The sequence below is a fragment of the Lepisosteus oculatus genome, chromosome 14 (assembly GCF_040954835.1).
Source record: "Lepisosteus oculatus isolate fLepOcu1 chromosome 14, fLepOcu1.hap2, whole genome shotgun sequence".
NCBI classification, from domain to species: domain Eukaryota; kingdom Metazoa; phylum Chordata; class Actinopteri; order Semionotiformes; family Lepisosteidae; genus Lepisosteus; species Lepisosteus oculatus.
In genome coordinates this window covers 51958363-51976705 of record NC_090709.1, presented here as the reverse complement: position 1 = coordinate 51976705, position 18343 = coordinate 51958363, and the positions used below count along the sequence as shown (strand labels likewise).

The 18343-nt window shown below is 46.2% G+C and overlaps 1 non-coding gene across 1 annotated transcript; it reads left to right on the top strand.

Annotated features, from left to right (window-relative positions):
* Positions 1 to 4621: 4621 nt before the first annotated feature.
* Positions 4622 to 4677, top strand: LOC138243759 (U7 small nuclear RNA). The gene has a single exon (XR_011192377.1). It is a non-coding gene; the product is annotated as a U7 small nuclear RNA (small nuclear RNA).
* The last annotated feature ends 13666 nt before the right edge of the window (positions 4678 to 18343 follow it).

Below are 18343 nucleotides of genomic sequence, written 5' to 3'. Positions count from 1 at the left end.
GTTTTAATGCGGCTCCTTCGTACACGGTGCTGATCTTTTGGAAAGCAGGAGGCAAAACTGACATGTCGCCATACTGGGAATCGAACTCAGACCGCCTGGGTGAAAACCAGGAATCCTAACCGCTAGACCGGAGCACACAACTGGGCATCGTGCAAGCAAACTACATAAATATGAGAAAACACGCAAGAGAGTTGTCACTCAGTGTCAAAGGGTCGATGTATACTGGGGCTCAGTTGAAATGCAACGTCAGGACTTTCCCGAATTATGTCACACGAAGAGAGCACAGCCTTTTCCGCCCTGCCACGTGTGTATCAGTAACTCGCCGTGATCGCAGAGGGGTCAGTACTTTGCGTTGTGGCCGTCCTGATGTACCCCGGTCTCCCGCATGACAGGTGGGGATACTCGCCACTATACTAACGAGGAAGACATCGCTCTCTGCTTAGTGTACAAAACACTTACTTGCAGCATTGTGGGTGCTGTGGTTTAAATGCTATTGGTTTGTGAACAGAATACCCCTATCCCAGTGCATTGTGCCACATTAAATTTAACACAAGAAAAAAAGAAATTCAGAACGCAAAGCTGTGTCAGTGTTCTGTGTAAAAAATCGGTTTGAACATCACGGGAGCTGTTTTTAATAAGCTGCTGAGTAAAGATTATTGAAGCATTTATAGGTTCTTTTCAGAACAAAGGACGAGTGGAGACACGATTAACAAACAAGCATTAGCTTTATTCGTTAACAACCACACAAAACCAAACACAGGATCTACACGCACATGAGGAGACTGACGGAACACGTACACTTCGTTAGGGTGGTAATTACCTAACAACACACTATACTTTTACAAGACTACACAGGGCACTCGAACTATTAGGACATTATTTACACAGGTAGGGTCAGCCGCTGGTCATCGTGCTGACCCTCAGACTCTCCCCGGCTACCACTCCCAGCATGCCCAGCGGTACTACGAGCGCCTGGGGGTGCTTCCTCCTTACCACCAGGCGAGGGCATTACACTGCCCCCACCTGAAGCGTCTGGCATCTTGCCGACGTCGAAAACCCCCCTCAGGCTGTACTCGTACTCGGCCAACTGCTGCGGAACCCTGCGTGAGCGGCCACTGCGCCGCGGTGACGGCTGGCGACCCACGGATGCCCCACTATCAGCCGGCTCCGGCCCCGGCTGCTCCTCTAGAGCCTCCCCACACGACTCCTCCTCCCGGGCCCGGTAGGGGGCCAGGCGGTCTCGGTGCAGGACCACCACTCTCCCCCGTGTTCGCAACCGGACACGGTAGCAGACCTTGCCCACCACCCCGAGTACCTCAGCGGGCCCCTCCCACGATGGCACCAGCTTAGGGCTGAGGCCTTTGCGGCGGCGCGGGTTGTACACCCAAACCGAGTCCCTGGGCTGGAAGGCAGGCCCCCTGCAGCGCAGGTCGTAGTGCCGCTTCTGCCGGACCCCCGCCTTTGTCAGGTAGGTCCGTGCAAAGCTGTGCACCCGCTGCATCCGAGGAGCCCAGGAGAAACTGGAGGCCCCCGAAACTCCCCGAGAGAGGGAAGAAAGGAGCCTCCCCGAAGCGGTGGCTGAGAGAAGCGAAGCGGAGGAGGAAGACGAGGATTACTTTGAAGCCGCCCTGGAGCCCGGACTGATGGTAGGGCTGGACCTGTCCAGCATGTTTTCTTTTCAGTCCCCAGCGAAACCTGGAGGGAGCCCAGCATATTCCCCCCAGGACCCGAACGAGAGGAGTTACATCTAGGCTAAACAGTGCCCAGATGTAGACTCCCAAGTTTTCCACTGTAAGCACAAAGAGAGGAGGTTCAACTTTCACTTGTTTAATCATGACTGTGAAACTTATCTTTCTAACAACTAACGTGAGAGGGCTAAGAGACCCGGTGAAAAGACGGGGAGTCTTTCATGATCTGGCCTCAAAGTCTTTCTCAGTTTGTTTCTTACAGGAGGTCGACCTGAAGGATGAAAGCGACAAGCTGACATTCAGCAGGGAATGGACGAAGGGAGAATCATGCTGGAGCGTAGGAGGGGTCCACTCTTCCGGAGTGGGAATCCTCCTCGGGAACCCAGAGATGACGCTGGTTTCCTCCTTCTCGGTGGTGCAGGGCCGGATCCTGGTCGCAGACATCGACTGGAGGGGGCAGAAGTTGAGAGCAATTAACGTCTATGCTCCGACGGAACCCTCTATCCGGAAGGAAGTGTTTGCTGACCTGGCCAGCTGCTGCACCACCAACAGACAGGTGGTGCTTGGCGGGGACTTCAACGTCGACTGGGAGAAGGGGAGCGATGCTAGCTCAGCAGAGCTGGAGTCGCTACTCAAGCAGTTCTCCCTGGTAGACGGTTTCAGACGGTGCCGCCCTAACGACGCCAGAACGACATGGAAAAACTCCCGGGGAGTGTGCAGCCGCCTGGACTACATCTTTCTGCACACAACCTGCTCCCTGGAGTCGGCTACGGTGTCCCCGGAGTGGTATTCCAGCCACGAGCGCTTGACGGTGGTGGCTAACACCAACCTGCCGGCATTCGGTCGTGGGTACTGGAAGCTGAACCGGGAGATACTGGAGGAAGACGACTTCAAGGCACTGTTCCGTAAAGACTACGCGAGCTGGGTCGATCTGAGAGACGGCTACAGCTCCATGGTGGAATGGTGGGAGTCGGTGAAAGACAGGACCCGAACCCTGGCGCAGACGTACTGTAGATGGAAGGCGGCCTGGGAGAGGAAGGAAGCTGCACGACTCCAGAGACAACTAGAGGAGGAGTACAGCTCGGCTAACGGGGGAGGAGCCTTCAATTCAGCCCGGGCACGGGACCTGAAGGAGAGGCTCCGCAAACTCAATCAGGTCCGAGGAGCTCAGAAAAAGAGGGTGATCCACGGCCTGAGACGGGGAGATGGAGAGGAAGTGCTGGACGAGAGCGACAAGGTAGAAGCGGCCACCGCTTTCTACACGGAGCTCTTTTCAGAAAAGCAGACGGAGGTGGAGGCAGGCGATGCTTTTCTGGAGGAGCTGAAGGCACGAGTACCGGAGGAGGTGAGGGAGGACTTGGAGGGTCCGATCGCGGCCGAGGAGCTGAAGGCGGCGCTCTTGTGCATGGAGAATGGCAAGGTGCCGGGGCCGGACGGACTCCCCAAGGAATTCTACACCTGCTTTTGGGACACCCTGGCGGCAGATCTGGTGGAAGTGGAGCAGGAGATCTTCCGCCGGGGGAAACTCGGAGACACCATGAGGGAGGGCATCATCTCCCTGCTCTTCAAGAGCCCTTAGCAGAGACGGTGAGACGGGACCCTGTCATTGACGGCCTGGAGATACCGGGAGGCGCGGGGGAAACCCTGAAGATCTCCCAGTTCGCTGACGACATGACGCTGTTCCTGAGGTCGGACAGGGGGTTGAGGAGGGCCGTGCAGGTCATGGAGCAATACTCCAGAGCCTCGGGGTCGAAGCTCAACCGCCGAAAGAGCAAACTGAAGTTCTTCGGGCCCTGGAAGCACAGGACGACGGCGCCGGAGGGTCTCGAGCTCTGCACGGAGCCCCTCAAAATACTGGGGGTTTCCTTCCAGAGCCAGGACAACGAGACCAACAACTGGACCGAGAGGATCGCCAAGGTGAACGCGAAGCTGGGTCTGTGGAAAACGCGGTCGCTGTCCTACACAGGGAAAGTGATGGTGTTGAAAGCAGACATCCTGCCGGCTTTGGTTTACCTGGCGGTGGTGTACCCGCTGCCGGCCAGACTCAGACGAGCGCTGCAAGGGATGATCTTCGGCTTCGTCTGGGGCGGCAAGTACGAGTACATCACGAGAAACCGGATGTGTCAGCCGGTCGAGGAAGGGGGTCGAGATGTCCCACATTTCCCCCTGAAACTCCACTGCATCTTCTACTGCAACCTCTGTCGGGCGCTGCGGGAGCCCATCGGCCCTCAGGAGGAGGACGAAGCGCCTAGTCGCCAAATGGGGTTTCCCCACGGCGAGGGAGCGCTGGAAAGGACTTTGGGCCCTATACAGGGATTAAAGGACAATAGCGAGTGGTAGGTTTGGAGGGACTCTCTTAATTGCGCAAATCCGCCCCCACTTGCAAAGATTGATAACGGACAATCAATCTCCGTTACGCCGTTGTTTTTTGAGATGTTCCTTTTAAGATTTTTTTTTTTTTTGCGGAATAAAGTATATTGTGTAGAACAAAAAAAATCTTATGACAAGGTTTACAAGTTATCTGTTGAACTACATTCTAATAGGTGTGGTCACAGTCCAGGTCATTTGTTTACGTTTTTGTTTCTGGAGCAACTGTTAGATGAAATGTGCTAATATGTAACCTAACTCCAGTGTGAATAACTAGAAGAGGGGAGCAGCTCCATTCCATACCATGGGAGCTTTGAGATTGGCTGGGCCAGATCTCTCATTTGCATATCTGATTTGGAAATATAACACTAAACCCCTTCTTGCATGGATTTAACTTGCACCCAAGAGTCCCCTACTGTGTATTGCTACTTATTTTATTATGATAAGTGGTGATTACCAGTTGACAGGTTTTATTTGTTGAATTATAAATGGTTTTGTATTATCACCCTGAATGGCCTGTACTCAAGGTTTGGTAGGGTATGTGTTTTCATTTCATTTACCAAATGGAATATTTGCTCTTTTAGTATTTGTCTAGAAGGCTTTCTGAAGTCAGGAAGCCCATTTATTTGGTGAAAAAAGATTCTGTATTAATATTAATATTTCTCATACAACATAAATAGGGTATTTTATGAATAAAAAGATCTTGCACTTGGAAATCTTGATAAAGCTGTGTGCTTCCATAAACTCGAGCAGTTTTGATTCCTAATATTTGACCTTAGGTGTGGGAACGGGTCTTTTTTGCCATTTGATTTCCAATTGATCAGCACAGTATAGAAAATAGACCCATAAAGCAACCTCAGCAGTAACAAATGTGCAAAAAGTGATCACTTGTTTTCGCCCGCTATCAAACTGAAACCCTTTGGTGTGTTAAGAGAATGTGATAACCACTACACTGCGCAAGGTGGGTAGGGGTGACTTGCAGAGAGTGTTGAACTTCGAGAAAGGACTCTCAGGAATATATTTCCTCATTCTGAAGAGGAGATTTTCTCCATTTCTGTAGTCTGACTTCCTCTTTTGCTAGAGAGCTGTAGAATGTGGAGTCACCTATCCAGCTCTGGGAACAGTGTGTAGGTAACAGGTTTGTAACTGCCGGATGAGCACAGTAAATTAATACAGCAGAATAAACACACTGTGAGTATTTGAAGGGAATTAACAATCTTTTATGTCTCGCCATGTTCAATGCTGCTGTCATTTCTGTAATATTGTGATTATCACGTTCATCACACATGCACAAGATCCCCTGTTTGAAATCAGGCAGAAACAGGTGTCTTTTTATCTTCTCACATTTTGCACTTCTGCCAGCGTTTTATGGATCTTGTTTTGTCTTATTGCAAGAATTCGAATTTCTTGTGTCATTCATGATCACATCAAACAGCCAGCAGATCATGTCATCTTTCAGATAGTCATTCTTCTGCTTCCTAAATTTCCTAGAGACAGGTCTTTTCAGCAGAACTGACAAACATGGCAAAGCAACCTGATAAGACGAGGTCCTAGAAGTCACTACTCAGTCAGTTACTACTGCCGAAATGCAAGCCCTTCCTCCAGCCTGAAGAAGTTGATCCTACATTACTCATGAAGAAGATGTATCTACCAAACCTCAGAGAGCTGAGCTGGATCATTCCCCTTCTGAATGACGTTGCAGTAACACTCTACCACTCCTCTTCGTGCACTCATGCTGGAACTTTGGGAGGCTACTGCAGACAGCAGAGGTTGGATCATACACGGAGGTTGAAATAGCTCAGCTGAGAAAACCTTAGACTGATGCTCTAAAGGTCCCTGGTTCAATGGCATTTTGGTTTTGGCATTTTGTTTTGTTGCGCCATTTGTTCCTCTCTGCAATGCCCTGTGTCCAAAGTCACACTTCCCTTTCTCAGCCTGAATCCCAAACTAGAGTCTTTGTGTCCTTGAGTGCCTCTTTTACCAACAATGATGAAGTACAGAAATAACTTAACATGTTTTGCACTCCTTATGGTGTTTTATGGTGGGACCTGTATTTCTCTATGAATTTCCTTAGTGACAGCCCATTTGTTTTCAATATATTTCTGGTGAAGTTATTACATCGGTCTCCCCTGGTGGCTTGTTTTCATATCCCACTTCTGACAATGACTTTTCTTATGTCACTTTGATGGGAGTACAATTGGAAAAAAAACTAAAATGTGTGTAGTTGTTTCCATATCAAACCGGTCTTCCATTTTATACAGTATTCCACAGGAGTGAATCAATTCCTTGTTTAATTTTGCAAATGACCCTGCTGTCAAAAAAACTAAATTCCCATGTAGCCAAGGAGTTGCTGAAAAGCAACTTCACTTTGATGTTTTGTGTTGTTATAACTAATTCATCTCCTTTTTAAAAAATAGATTTCTGTAGAAGAAGGGTGTCTCACACTACAGTTTAAATTGTAAACAGGTCATAGAAAAAGCTCCTTAGCTCCCTGTCAGGAATCAAACCCCACTCTCCTGTATGACAGGCAGGGATTCTCACCATGGTTAAGTTGCAACCGTAATAATATTGACAACATTAATAAATGCATATATAATCGAAATTGAAAACATATCTAACACAGCATCTTTTCTGGTTATATACCACAATGCATTGCAGATATTTGTTGTTTTCCATTTAGGTTAAATACTGTCATGTTTTTCTCAGCAATCGTCTTTTGATGCGTAAGTATAAATAATGATAATACTATTTGAATACATACAGGTCTTAATATTATTTTGATTAAAAATAGTACGTTAATAAGCAATATATGGCATATAAAATAGTGTGAAGGTGAAGATCACACAAAATCAACTACAAATGTGGGAATTTTACATTTTTAGGATTATAAATTGCATGTAGAACATTAGCAACACTACAGTAATGCTAATATAACAATAGTGTTAAAAACTCCTGACCTAATTCTTAACAAATGCTGATACAAAATGTGAATGATTTCAGAGTTTCGGGTATTGGGTCTCCTGATAGAGATCAGAGATGAACTGAGGCATGTGGGAAAGTGTACAGAACTGGTGAACTCACAATTCTACTTCAAGAGGCTGAGCACAATGGAAGAGTCCTGTACACACAAGTGAGTCCTTGACAACATGGACAATCAAAACCTACTGGTATAATATTATATTCTCTCTGTGGTGTAGAAAATATTCACTACTAGTATTCTAGGTTACAGATAGGTCATTATATGATAGCTTACATCTGATTAATAGGATCCATCTCTGGCATACATTCTTATTTTTAGTTTATAATGTATAATCTTGCTAATCTTTTAATGCCAAAATAAAGTGTTTTATAAAAAGCTTCATGTTCTAAAAAATGACTACAACTTTTGAACTTTGAAATATGGCCACTTTGTATTCTGGGACTGAGCAAATACTGCAGAAAAGTGGAGTTAAAATGTGAAAATGTGTAATGGGTATGTCTGATTAGTTGATTAGTGAAGATCCAGTAGTAAAAATAGCTTCTAATATTATTTCTAATATAATATTATTTCCAGATAAACCAACTTTGGAGAGTAGGCAACAGTGATTTCAAAGAAAGTGTGTTCACAGTGTTGTTAAGGTATTGCTTATAGATTTTTTTAATGTTTTTACATTACATTTTTACTTTGATCAAGTTAAAATATCCACAAAATTTAGCTTAAAGATACCTTGTTAACCACTGAATTTGCAAGGTGTAAAACTGCAAAATTGTCTTTTAAAATATAAGGATTACAGAAGTACATTTGATACTAAATATTTGAGTAAATAAACGCTGAGTGAAAACTCGCTTGAGAAATGTCTAAGCTCAGTCATAATTTGGTTTTCAGACTTAAGACAAATTAACTGATGATGGAATTCAACTTCGCTGGCACAAACCAGAAAGATCAAAGACAAAAGAGGTGCCTGGGAGACACAAATCTTTTTAGAGCAATTAAAGGTACTCTTATTCTATGTTGTACTTTCAAACTTTGGGTACTCTTTAATTAGGACAGACTTTATTGCTCAATTACTATGATGCAAGCTAAACTTAATACACTGATTAAGCTTTGAGCTTAGTATACCTTAATGGTTCTTTTTTGAGATTATATTCAAGAAGAGATTAATCATCATTTGTTGATCATTTGTTCATTTGTTGGAGAACTTGACAATCTTTGACAATTATTATTAAATGAGCATTATACAAATGTGCGTTGATATTTTTAATATCTACCTTAATTGTAATATATATAAACACAATTGCTTTGATATGGATGTTCATTTGAAGGATTTGAGGAAACTATCAAGGATCGCAGAACAACCAAAGATACATTTGGGCATCTGCTATTGGTAAAGATGAAAGAGTACCGTAAGTGTGAAGCTTGCATACACACGAGAGAAAAAATCAGTTTTAATGCACTTCATTAAACTGATGGTGTGCTTATCAATCGTGCATAAAAAATACATAGCAGAGGATGGTTTCGATCCATCGACCTCTGGGTTATGGGCCCAGCACGCTTCCGCTGCGCCACTCTGCTGACAGCTGTCGTAGTGTGATTCAACACAAGTGCTCTATCTTTGCTTTCTAAAAGTGCGCCCGAGGTGAAAAGTTTCAACGGCAAACGCAGACGTCACTTTGAGCACTTGGTCTTTTATAGTACGAATCATCATACGCTGCTCTACATGGGCGTGTCTTCAAGATCGTTGAGAACCAAACCTTCTGCTTTCCGAGGCAACTGATTCTTTCCTTGTTAATTCACAAATCTTCAATGAGAATCAGTGAAACGAAAACCAAACACATGTACACACTCGCGTCCTAGCCTGAAAGAAAAATGATGGAAGCATTTGAGGAATAACAAGAGTAGTCTGAACAGCTCCAGTCTATCGACTGCTCTACAAAGTGATCGCTACTTCCACACCCAGTTTATAACACTGAAAATGATTCAGGAAGCACAGCAAAGTTCTAAAAGCAGTGGTTAAAAAGCGTCTAGATACATAAAATGACAATTTCTCAAAAGTAAAATCTTCAGCTTTTAAATATTGTCATCCATATATTTTCGTTTTTCTCTTTTTTACATAACACGCTTTCGAGAAATAGACTGTCTTGTAATGAAGGCTGCATTAGAAAATGTGTGTCTAAATTAAAATCGGGTTTATGACTTCTGCGTTTTTCAGCTTTCTTAGCGCTTGGGTCTCGATTCAGATATTGCAATGAAAGCAACAGGGGAGTAAGTTTTCCTTTTCTAAATCAAAGGTGATCTGCTCACAAGGAAGTATAAAAACTTCAGCGTTTACTTTTTGAAGACCGCAAATTGTCGAAACACTATTGCTTCATAAGCTAATAAGTAAGGTTTCTGAGCACGCATTGTATTACTAATGCTGTTATTAATAAAAAAATAAGCTTAAATTCACATAATGGAATTTGGACGGCTCAAAGTAGTCTATTCTTTGTACAACTTTACTTGTCCGCTGAGTAGAGTTTAAAGCAACGGCAGCAGAAGTAGCAGTAATAGCAACAACGTGGTTAGAGTGTCACAATACACTCTATGAAATTATTACGGCTTCAGATCGTTTTGTTCTGTTGAAGCTGCCTACAGGCTCTGAATTGCTGACATTGGCTGTGATCTTTTTTCAGGTTTCATGAAATTCTTCACATATTTGAAATATTTAATTCGGGTTCGCCTAATACACGGTGCAAACCGTACCTGCAGCAGAATGCTGTGGCACATGAAGCCGTTTTGTTTATCGGTTGTAAGGATTTAGGAGCGTACTACAAATCGAGCAAGCGAAAAGAAAATTAAACAGGAGTCTTTTTTTGGATTGCTAATCCACTGTGCTCTGCTCGTCTAGGTTCAAATCCCATCCTTGTCATAGTTAAGGCCTGAGACGTGTGTGTTTTTTCTAAACGGTGTTTGCATTTGTTTCTTCTTTTACTCCTGTACTAGAGCAGTAATATTTCTAGCGGTGGAAGAACATGGTATCACATGCTGACAGCAGGAACACGTGGCCACAAGCTGCAGTACATTGGTTTTGGAACAGCAATAACTTTCCTGTGGAGACAGGTGCGCCGGTATTAATACATATGTTCAATAGCTAAAAACACAAAACCAACCTCTTCAGTGGTTGAATCTAAATAACAGAAGCCAATGCTGCCACCAAGGAAAAAAAAAATCCTGAGTTATGTAGTTTTGAGACTACATATCTGACTTTCAGTTTGAAGCGATAGAATGGATTCCAGGTCACATTCGTTCTTGATTCAGGATATACAGTATATTCAGTCAGTTACGAAGTGTTACATATATCAAGAGGACATACGTTCAGTATATCATTAATTTAGACCGTTTCATAAAGTGAACTTGGTTACAACTTCTACATTAGAAAACAAGTACATAACTCTTAGGAATTAAATTGATATCAACTGGTTGGGATAACAATTGAATTCTCGAGCAGTAATGCAGTGAAGTTGAATACTCATCCAATCTCTGGGGATTCAGATCTCCTGCGGGCACAAAGAAACAGTTGCAGGCTGTTGCTGTCCAATCCGCGCTCTCTGGCTCAGTGCCAGGCTGTGATGTGCGGCTTGCGACGGTGCGCTGCTGATGCTCACTGACCGGCTAGTTAGTGTTGGCTTTAACTAGCAAAGTTTGCGCACAGGAGAAAAGATGACTGTGGGTCCCAGCAAGTCAGGAAGAGGACCGGTTCGTTCCTGATGAAGAGCTAGTTCTGAATAGTGATTCAGCTGTCCACAGTTCTGACCTGTTCACGAGGCCTGCTGCTATGCTAACCTCGGGTAGATCCTCTGGTTACTTTCTGGCAACCTCCGCTCTAGACTCTTAGAACAAAGGAAAGTTCTGGCACTCGGACACACTGGCAGTTCCGTGGTTGTCCGGGCTGAGTCTCAGGATGGTCAGGAGGCGCGCTGCGAGAATGTCCTGCCTTTGGGAGCTTTCTGCTCCTGGGCTGTCCTGCCCTGGAATTCTCCTTTGAATCTCTTTAGAAAAGTCCACAGAATTCTCCACTACAGGCTCTCTGTGTTGCTTGTTTTTACCTGGAGGAACTTCAGCTCGTTCATTGGCTGAAAGTTCCATGGGCATCAGAGTCCCACGTGGGTTACTCGGCCCTACCAGTCCCTGATTGGTTGATCAAGGTCAGATATGAGTCACTTACTCCTGACACTTAGGAATGCAGTCCAGATGTCCATCTGGCACTCCCTAGACAGATAGGCACCAATGGATGACCATTGATCATGATAGCCAGGCTTAGCTAAGTGTATCCCCCTTTTTGGGAGCTGTCCCTTATCAAAAGAAAACATCTTTAAATCAGCCTGCATGAATGGTTTCTCTGTGGCTGCACCACAGAGATGAACAGAGAGATGAGGCCTCATTTGGGAAAGCACTGAAACACTTAATTCTTTCTTATTAACAAGCATTGCTGCTACATATCCCCCCTTTTTGAAGGTCACGAGGTCCTGAGGCATTGTTGCCTTCAAAACAAAACAGAGTTAAGTGATGTCCCTTGCCAATAGAACATTAACCTTAAATGTCCACATTACTCCTAGAGAATTCATACCGGAACCAGCATTGGATACAAACAGGATGAATAACATCTGGAGTATGTATAAACACGGTAGGAGACATCGTCTCAGTCTAGGCATTACACATCAGGAAGTTCACTGTCAATATCTGATACCTCTGTAGTAGATATTTGGGGAGAAGTCACTTCCTTTCTTTTGATATGCTACCTTTGACTCATTCGTGCTACCCGGAGTACATCTTGATGTGAGTGTACAGCATTCAGAGTACATCCAGTCATGATCCAGCTACCCGGCAGTAGTGTTACAATAACAACAGTTCCTGTTCCCAGCCCCCCGATAAACCACAACACCTGTGTTAGGTATCTGCTAGGGTGGTTTGGAGGTTTGTTCCATTAAAGCAAACTAAATACCTGTACCTCTTCAGGGCATACTGTTTCTTGGATTTCCATCCAATTCAATAGTGTGGCACCTGAAGGCATCCACGACCTCAAGTTTGGTCTTATATTGTCTGGTTCTAGACCGTACAGTGTTAAGTTCAAGCTGTACTATGGCCTTCTCGGGAACTTGCAGGAAAACTGTTTGATTAGGTAGCTGCATTGCGGTAGCTGTATCATGCCTGTCACAAGTCATAGTGACAGTTAAATGTGGTGTGCTGACCAGCAATTTACTTCCCACCTGCTCTTCATGGGGTTCATTAACCTCCCTCTGCCCATTAGTAGCTTTACACCCTTCATTGGTGAATTGATTAGACACAGCCAATGGATAGCCATATCCATCTCAAGATTTGGAACCGACTTCAATCTTGGTTTGCCTTCTGGGTGAGCTATGAACGATGGGGTGAATGTCACATACTCCTCTACTGAGAAGAGTGGAATCAAGTGGGTTTGGGAATTGTGCCATGGTTAGATTGGCTACAGTGGCACTAAGCTCCCTTAACAGGTCTTGTGTCAACATTCTGGCCTGTTGCACACAAGCATAAACCCACTGTATAACACTGGCAATCATGTCCACTGGTTGGGGGATAAGGTTTAACCCTGTTGCATAGGAAGTTGCCTGTAGGATTTTTCCTAAGCTTTCCAACTTTTGCTGCTGTTGATACAGTCTGTCACTACCCTCTGGCATCTCTGACACCTGCTTTCTTGGGGCAGTCAGGGGGAGAGTGCCAGTAGCACACAAACCTACCAGAAAAAGCAAACGTGCAACAGTGGCGGCAGCAATCAGTCCTCCCAAAAGTATTTTCGGGTGGCTGATCCCAGTCATCTCCTTCTGAGTGACTGTTGCCTTTCTAAGCTGGCGCAGTGTGTACATGGTGTCTTTCTCAGTATGCCCTGTGGCATCTTGGGCACCACCATCCTGGAAATCTGGGGAGATCTGACGCAGCGGCTGATGCTGCTCCTCCGTTTCCAGCGCATCTGCTTTTTCGATTTGTTCATGCCTGTGCTCTAGGAACCCTGCAGGGGGCGGTGTAGCGGTGGAGCATGCCTGACCCTCGGCTGAGTGGTCATCTGGAGCACCTGAGTGATCTGGGATTGTTACCCCATTCTCACTGTTCCGGTCCACCCTGCACACCTCCTGATTGAGGAATCCCTCTATCGGCATGTTTACAGTCGTTCGCTGGGGGTAGGTGTAGGACACCTGTTTACTCCCCCCTTCCCTCGCTAGGGGTTCAGGGAGCTGCCCCAGCACTGGGATAGCTAGTTCACAGTCTTTGAACTCACTATCACTCACCAGGCCCATGTCAGTGCGGGCGGGGATTCTGACACCCCTCTTTGCGATGTCCTGCACTGGCAGGCGGGTGGCTTGACCATCCAGCTCCAGTCTGGGTGAACCACTGTTGGTCAGACTCAGACTGACAGACTGAGCTGGTGGCTGTGAGAAAACCGTGTCGGCTTTCATTCCCTGTCCCTTCCTGGGGACTGGGTTTGTTGGCAACCCTGCCGTTGAGGCAGGAACAATCAGGTCAGTCTCACTCACTACCTGGTAGTTGTGAGAAATAATGTTACCTGACTGCAGGTTCCCTGGGTCACAGCAGAGGGAATCGGCATCTGGGATCAGGTGTGTCCACAGCGCAGTAGTCTCAGGGTCCAGCTGGACCTCCTGTCTAACCTGTGAATGTTGCACCAGGGACACCTGGCGGTGGCCCTGCGACAGCTGCTCAAGCAGATCGTTACTAATAGAGGACCTCTCAGGGCTAAGGGTGAGGGCTACATCACCAACCTGCTCTCCTGCCATCTGGATCCCTTCCACCACTGCAGGGTGGTGGTCCTGACCCCTCTTGGGTGCCAGGATGCACAGGGAAAGCTCCTTTTCATCACCAGGTGGGGAGATCAGCTCCTCTTAAGGGATGTAAAAGGGGTGTGCTTTACCTGGTGGATCAGGCGGCTGCTCGGAGCACCGCTCCTGTGGCAGGGAGGCTGCTGGGACCTCGGACAGGACACGACTTCCCTGTATATTCGAGGAACAAGAAAATATTTTTATTTCTTGTCCAGATGAAACAGAAGGAATCTCCGCATTGGCTTCTGTGTTCGGTGGGCACTGTGTGAGCACAGTCTGCCTCTTGGCCCCCCTTTCCTTCTGTACAGAAGGCTTAGGAGCCTTGACCTGTTTCCACACTTTGCCTTTCTGGTGATCCACCAAAGGTTCCTCTCTGAGTTGCATGCCCTTTTCTTTTTCAACCTGTTTGAGCTTGCTGTGTGACATCAAACACCTTTCAACCTCAGTGTCAATCAGTGTCTCACTGGGTAAGACATCTCCCATGGCAGCCTTGAGGTAAAAGCTTCTTGCTTTTCCTCTGTGTTTTACTGCCTGCTCTGTGACTTCAGGGGTGGAGTCAGCACTCGCTTGGGAGTGGCTGACCTCATCCAGGCAGGAACCCTTCCGCTCAATCAGATAGACTGAGGGAGGGAGAGGGGGCGGGTCTCCACCTCCTCCAGTGGAGAGTATTAGCTCATTCACGCTTCCGGCAGCCTTGGGGAGCGGTTGTCCCTGTCCTAATAAAGTTTGTTCAAGCCTGGCCAGGCGGGCGGCTACTGATTCCTTTTGTTCAGCCTTTTCTAGCCCTTTCCCTCCCCCGGTGTTCTCATGGCACTTAGAACGCTGGGTGCGGTCCTGTGTGCCTGCATTGGAACTTGTCCCACACTGGAGGAGGACAAACAAACTGCACGGAGGAGCACAAGGCAAGTCTTCACAAGACAAAAACCTCCAGTGTGTTTTCAGAGTGCTGTGTACTGGAGGTTTTTGTCTTGTGAAGACTTGCCTTGTGCTCCTCCAGTGCAGGACAAGCCAACACAAGGGAGCACATTCGCCAACATCCAGGCACGCAATGCGATTTGGAAAGAAGCTCGTTTCCAATGAGTTGCACACGAACAATCCTTCAGTCCCGCTCAGGGGACACGGAGCCCCCGCCACACAGCTTCAAGTAGTGAGTCAGACGCCACTGCTTTCACTTACGGCCACACCACCCTGAACACGCCCGATCTTGTCTGATCCACCACTGGTTTTTCGTATAACTATGCATATATTCATTTCTGCAAAGGAACAAGTAATAGGTTTATTCCATGCTGAAAAAAAGAAGAAAGAGAACACAACGTTTCGGCCGTGAAGCCTTCTTCAGGTGTGAGAGAGACAGGGCAGTAGGCAAAGGTAAAGTAGCGGGAGAACAAAGGTTGAGAGGGAGGAGGAGTGAGAGGCGGGAGCAGGGGACAGAAAGAGAGGCCAATCAAGAGGTGTGAAGTCAGAATGGGTGCAGAGAGGTGTGAAATGAAACTTCCAATGAATGGAGAAAATTTAAAAGAACAGTAATCTGTCGTTAAGGGAAGGGAGAATGTGTGATCCTAACTGCAGAATAATTTTAGTTTCGGTGGTCTTTCTGATGTATGAGTTCGGAAAACCGTCTTTGAGAACACAGATGGAGAGATTAGTGTGGTCGTGGCCGTCAGAGGTGAAATGAGAAACAATGGGCTTGGAGAGATCTTTAATCTTCACAGCCCTGACGTGTTCTCTGAAGCGGTCTCCGAGTCTCCTTCCTGTTTCTCCAATGTAGATGGCTGGGCATTTACTGCAAGAGATACAGTAAATAAGGTTGCTGGAGGTACAAGATGCTGTCTGGGTGATCCGGAATTGTCCTGAGGGGCCTTGAATGAGTGTGGTGGTGGCTGTGTACTTGCAGGTGATACAGCGAGCTCTGTTGCAAGGGAAAGTGCCTGGTGTGGATGGTTGTTGAGGGCGGTCAAGGGAGCTGTGAACAAGGAGGTTACGCAGATTAGGTGGTCGGCGATATGAGATGATAGGGCGATCAGAAAAGAGGGCCCCAATGGAGGGATCATCCTGTAGGATGGAAAAATTCTGGTTAATGGTCCTGGGGATAGGAAGTGTGTTAGGGTGGTAAGGAAGCACCAAGGGAATGCGGTTGTTACGGCGGGAGTTCCTGATCGGGTTGATGGTCCGGGGGGTGTTTTTGGCTCGGGCAAGGGCCCTGTCAATCACACTGCTGGGATATCCTCTGTTGATAAAAAATGAGTACATTTCGAGGGCTTGGTTCTCGAAGTCGATGTCGTCGCTGCATAGTCTTCGTAACCTAAGGAACTGTGAAAAAGGAAGAGAGTTTTTAGTGTGGTTGGGGTGAAATGAGCTGTACAGGAGGTAGCTGTGTGAATCCGTGGGTTTGTAATAAACTGAAGTGGAAAGTCGGGGGTAGTTGATAGACCAGTGGATGTCTAGAAACGGAAGAGTGGTGGAAGATATGTGAACTGTATATTTGAGGGACGGGTGGAAGTTGGTGAAATGGTGCAGGAAGAACTCGAGCTGATCGTTGGAGCATGTGGCGGCACCGACGCAATCATCAATATATCGTTTGTAGAGGTCAGGGACATAGCCAGTGTAGGAGGCGAAGAAGCGTTCTTCTACCCAGCCGACAAAAATGTTGGCATAGCTGGGTCCCATTCTGGTGCCCATGGCAACTCCACTGACCTGTTGGTAAAAAAGATTATTGAAAGAGAATGCGTTCAGTGTGAGGACCAATTCTGCAAGGCGTACCAGGGTGTGGGTGGGTGGATCAAGCACTGTGCGTTTGTCCAGCGTGTGCTTGAGTGCTGTAAGGCCGTCATTATGGGGAATGACGGTGTACAGAGATGTGATGTCCATGGTAAAAATGTGACATTCGGTACCCTGAAATTGGAAATCATTGAAAAGTTGGAGCGCGTGGTTGGTGTCTTTGATGTATGAGGGAAGATCTTCAACCAGCGGTCTCATGAGGCTGTCGAGAAAGGCTGAGATGTAAGTAGTTGGACAGTTACATGCTGATACGATGGGGCGTCCAGGGGTGTCCGGTTTGTGGATTTTGGGGAGGAGGTAAAATTGAGATACCTGTGGATGTTCCATGATGAGCCGGTTCGCCTCCTGGGGGAGCTCGTTACTGCTGATAAGAAGGGAAATGGTGGATACCACTTCCTTTTGGTAGTCAGTGGTAGGGTCCTGTTGGAGAGGGAGGTAGGCAGAAGTGTCAGTTAGTTGTCTAGAGGCTTCAAAGATATATAGATCCTTACGCCACACCACAACAGCACCTCCTTTGTCCGCTGGTTTGATGACGATATCATCCCTTTCTTACTGATTTCACTCATTGAGCACGGATGCGATAGAGGTACAGCCATTCACTATTTGACATGTCTGCCCTGGTCCAGAACCAAGCAATCAGAAAACAGGTGAATCTGTCTTGAGAATTAGCATACAGTACCGAGGCCCCCATGACCAAATAAAGGCTAACCTCGATAATCAGCCTAAATAATGCAGACTACAGTGTAGCAGCAATGTTTGTTAATAAGACAGAATTAAGTGTTGCTGTGCTTTCCCAAATGAGGCCCCATCTGAGACTCAACCCGGACCACCACGGAACGGCCGGTGTGTCCGAGTGCCAGAACTTTCATCTGTTCTAAGAGTCTAGAGCGGAGGTTGCCAGAGAGTAACCAGAGGATCCACCTGAGGTTAGCATCAGCAGCAAGCCTCGTGAACAGGTCAGAACTGTGGACAGCTGAATCACTATTCAGAACTAGCGCTTCATCAGGAACGAACCGGTCTTCTTCCTCACCTGCTGGGACCTACACTCATCTTTTCTCCTGTGCACAAACTTTGCTAGTTAAAGCCAACACTAACTAGCCGGTCAGTGAGCATCAGCAGCGCACCGTCGCAAGCCACACAGCACAGCCTGGCACGGAGCCAGAGAGCCCGCAGGAGATCTGCATCCCCAGAGATTGGATGAGCATTCAACTTCACTGCATCACAGCTCGAGAATTCAATTGTTATTCCAACCAGTTGATATCAATTTAATTCCTAAGAGTTATGTACTTGTTTTGAGTATCTAATGTAGAAGTTATAACCAAGTTCATTTACGAAACGGTCTAAATGAATGATATACTGAACATATGTCCTCTTGATATATGTAACTCTTCGTAACTGATTGAATATATACCTTTTGTATTCTGATAACCCTCTCGATAAGATCTGTTAGGTTTACATGCATATTTTATGTATTAATAAATATTTCCTCATGTATTAGTACCTGTGTGTATGCGTTGTTTGAGTTATATCGCATGGTTGGATTCTAAGGCCATTAAAATAATCATTTTATGATTTACTGCTACAATTAATAATTGTCTTAGTAAATGCCCAAACCCTACAGAACTGGTGCCTCGTGAGAGCACACTACAACTGTATTATTATTATTATTATTTTTATTATTGAGAGAC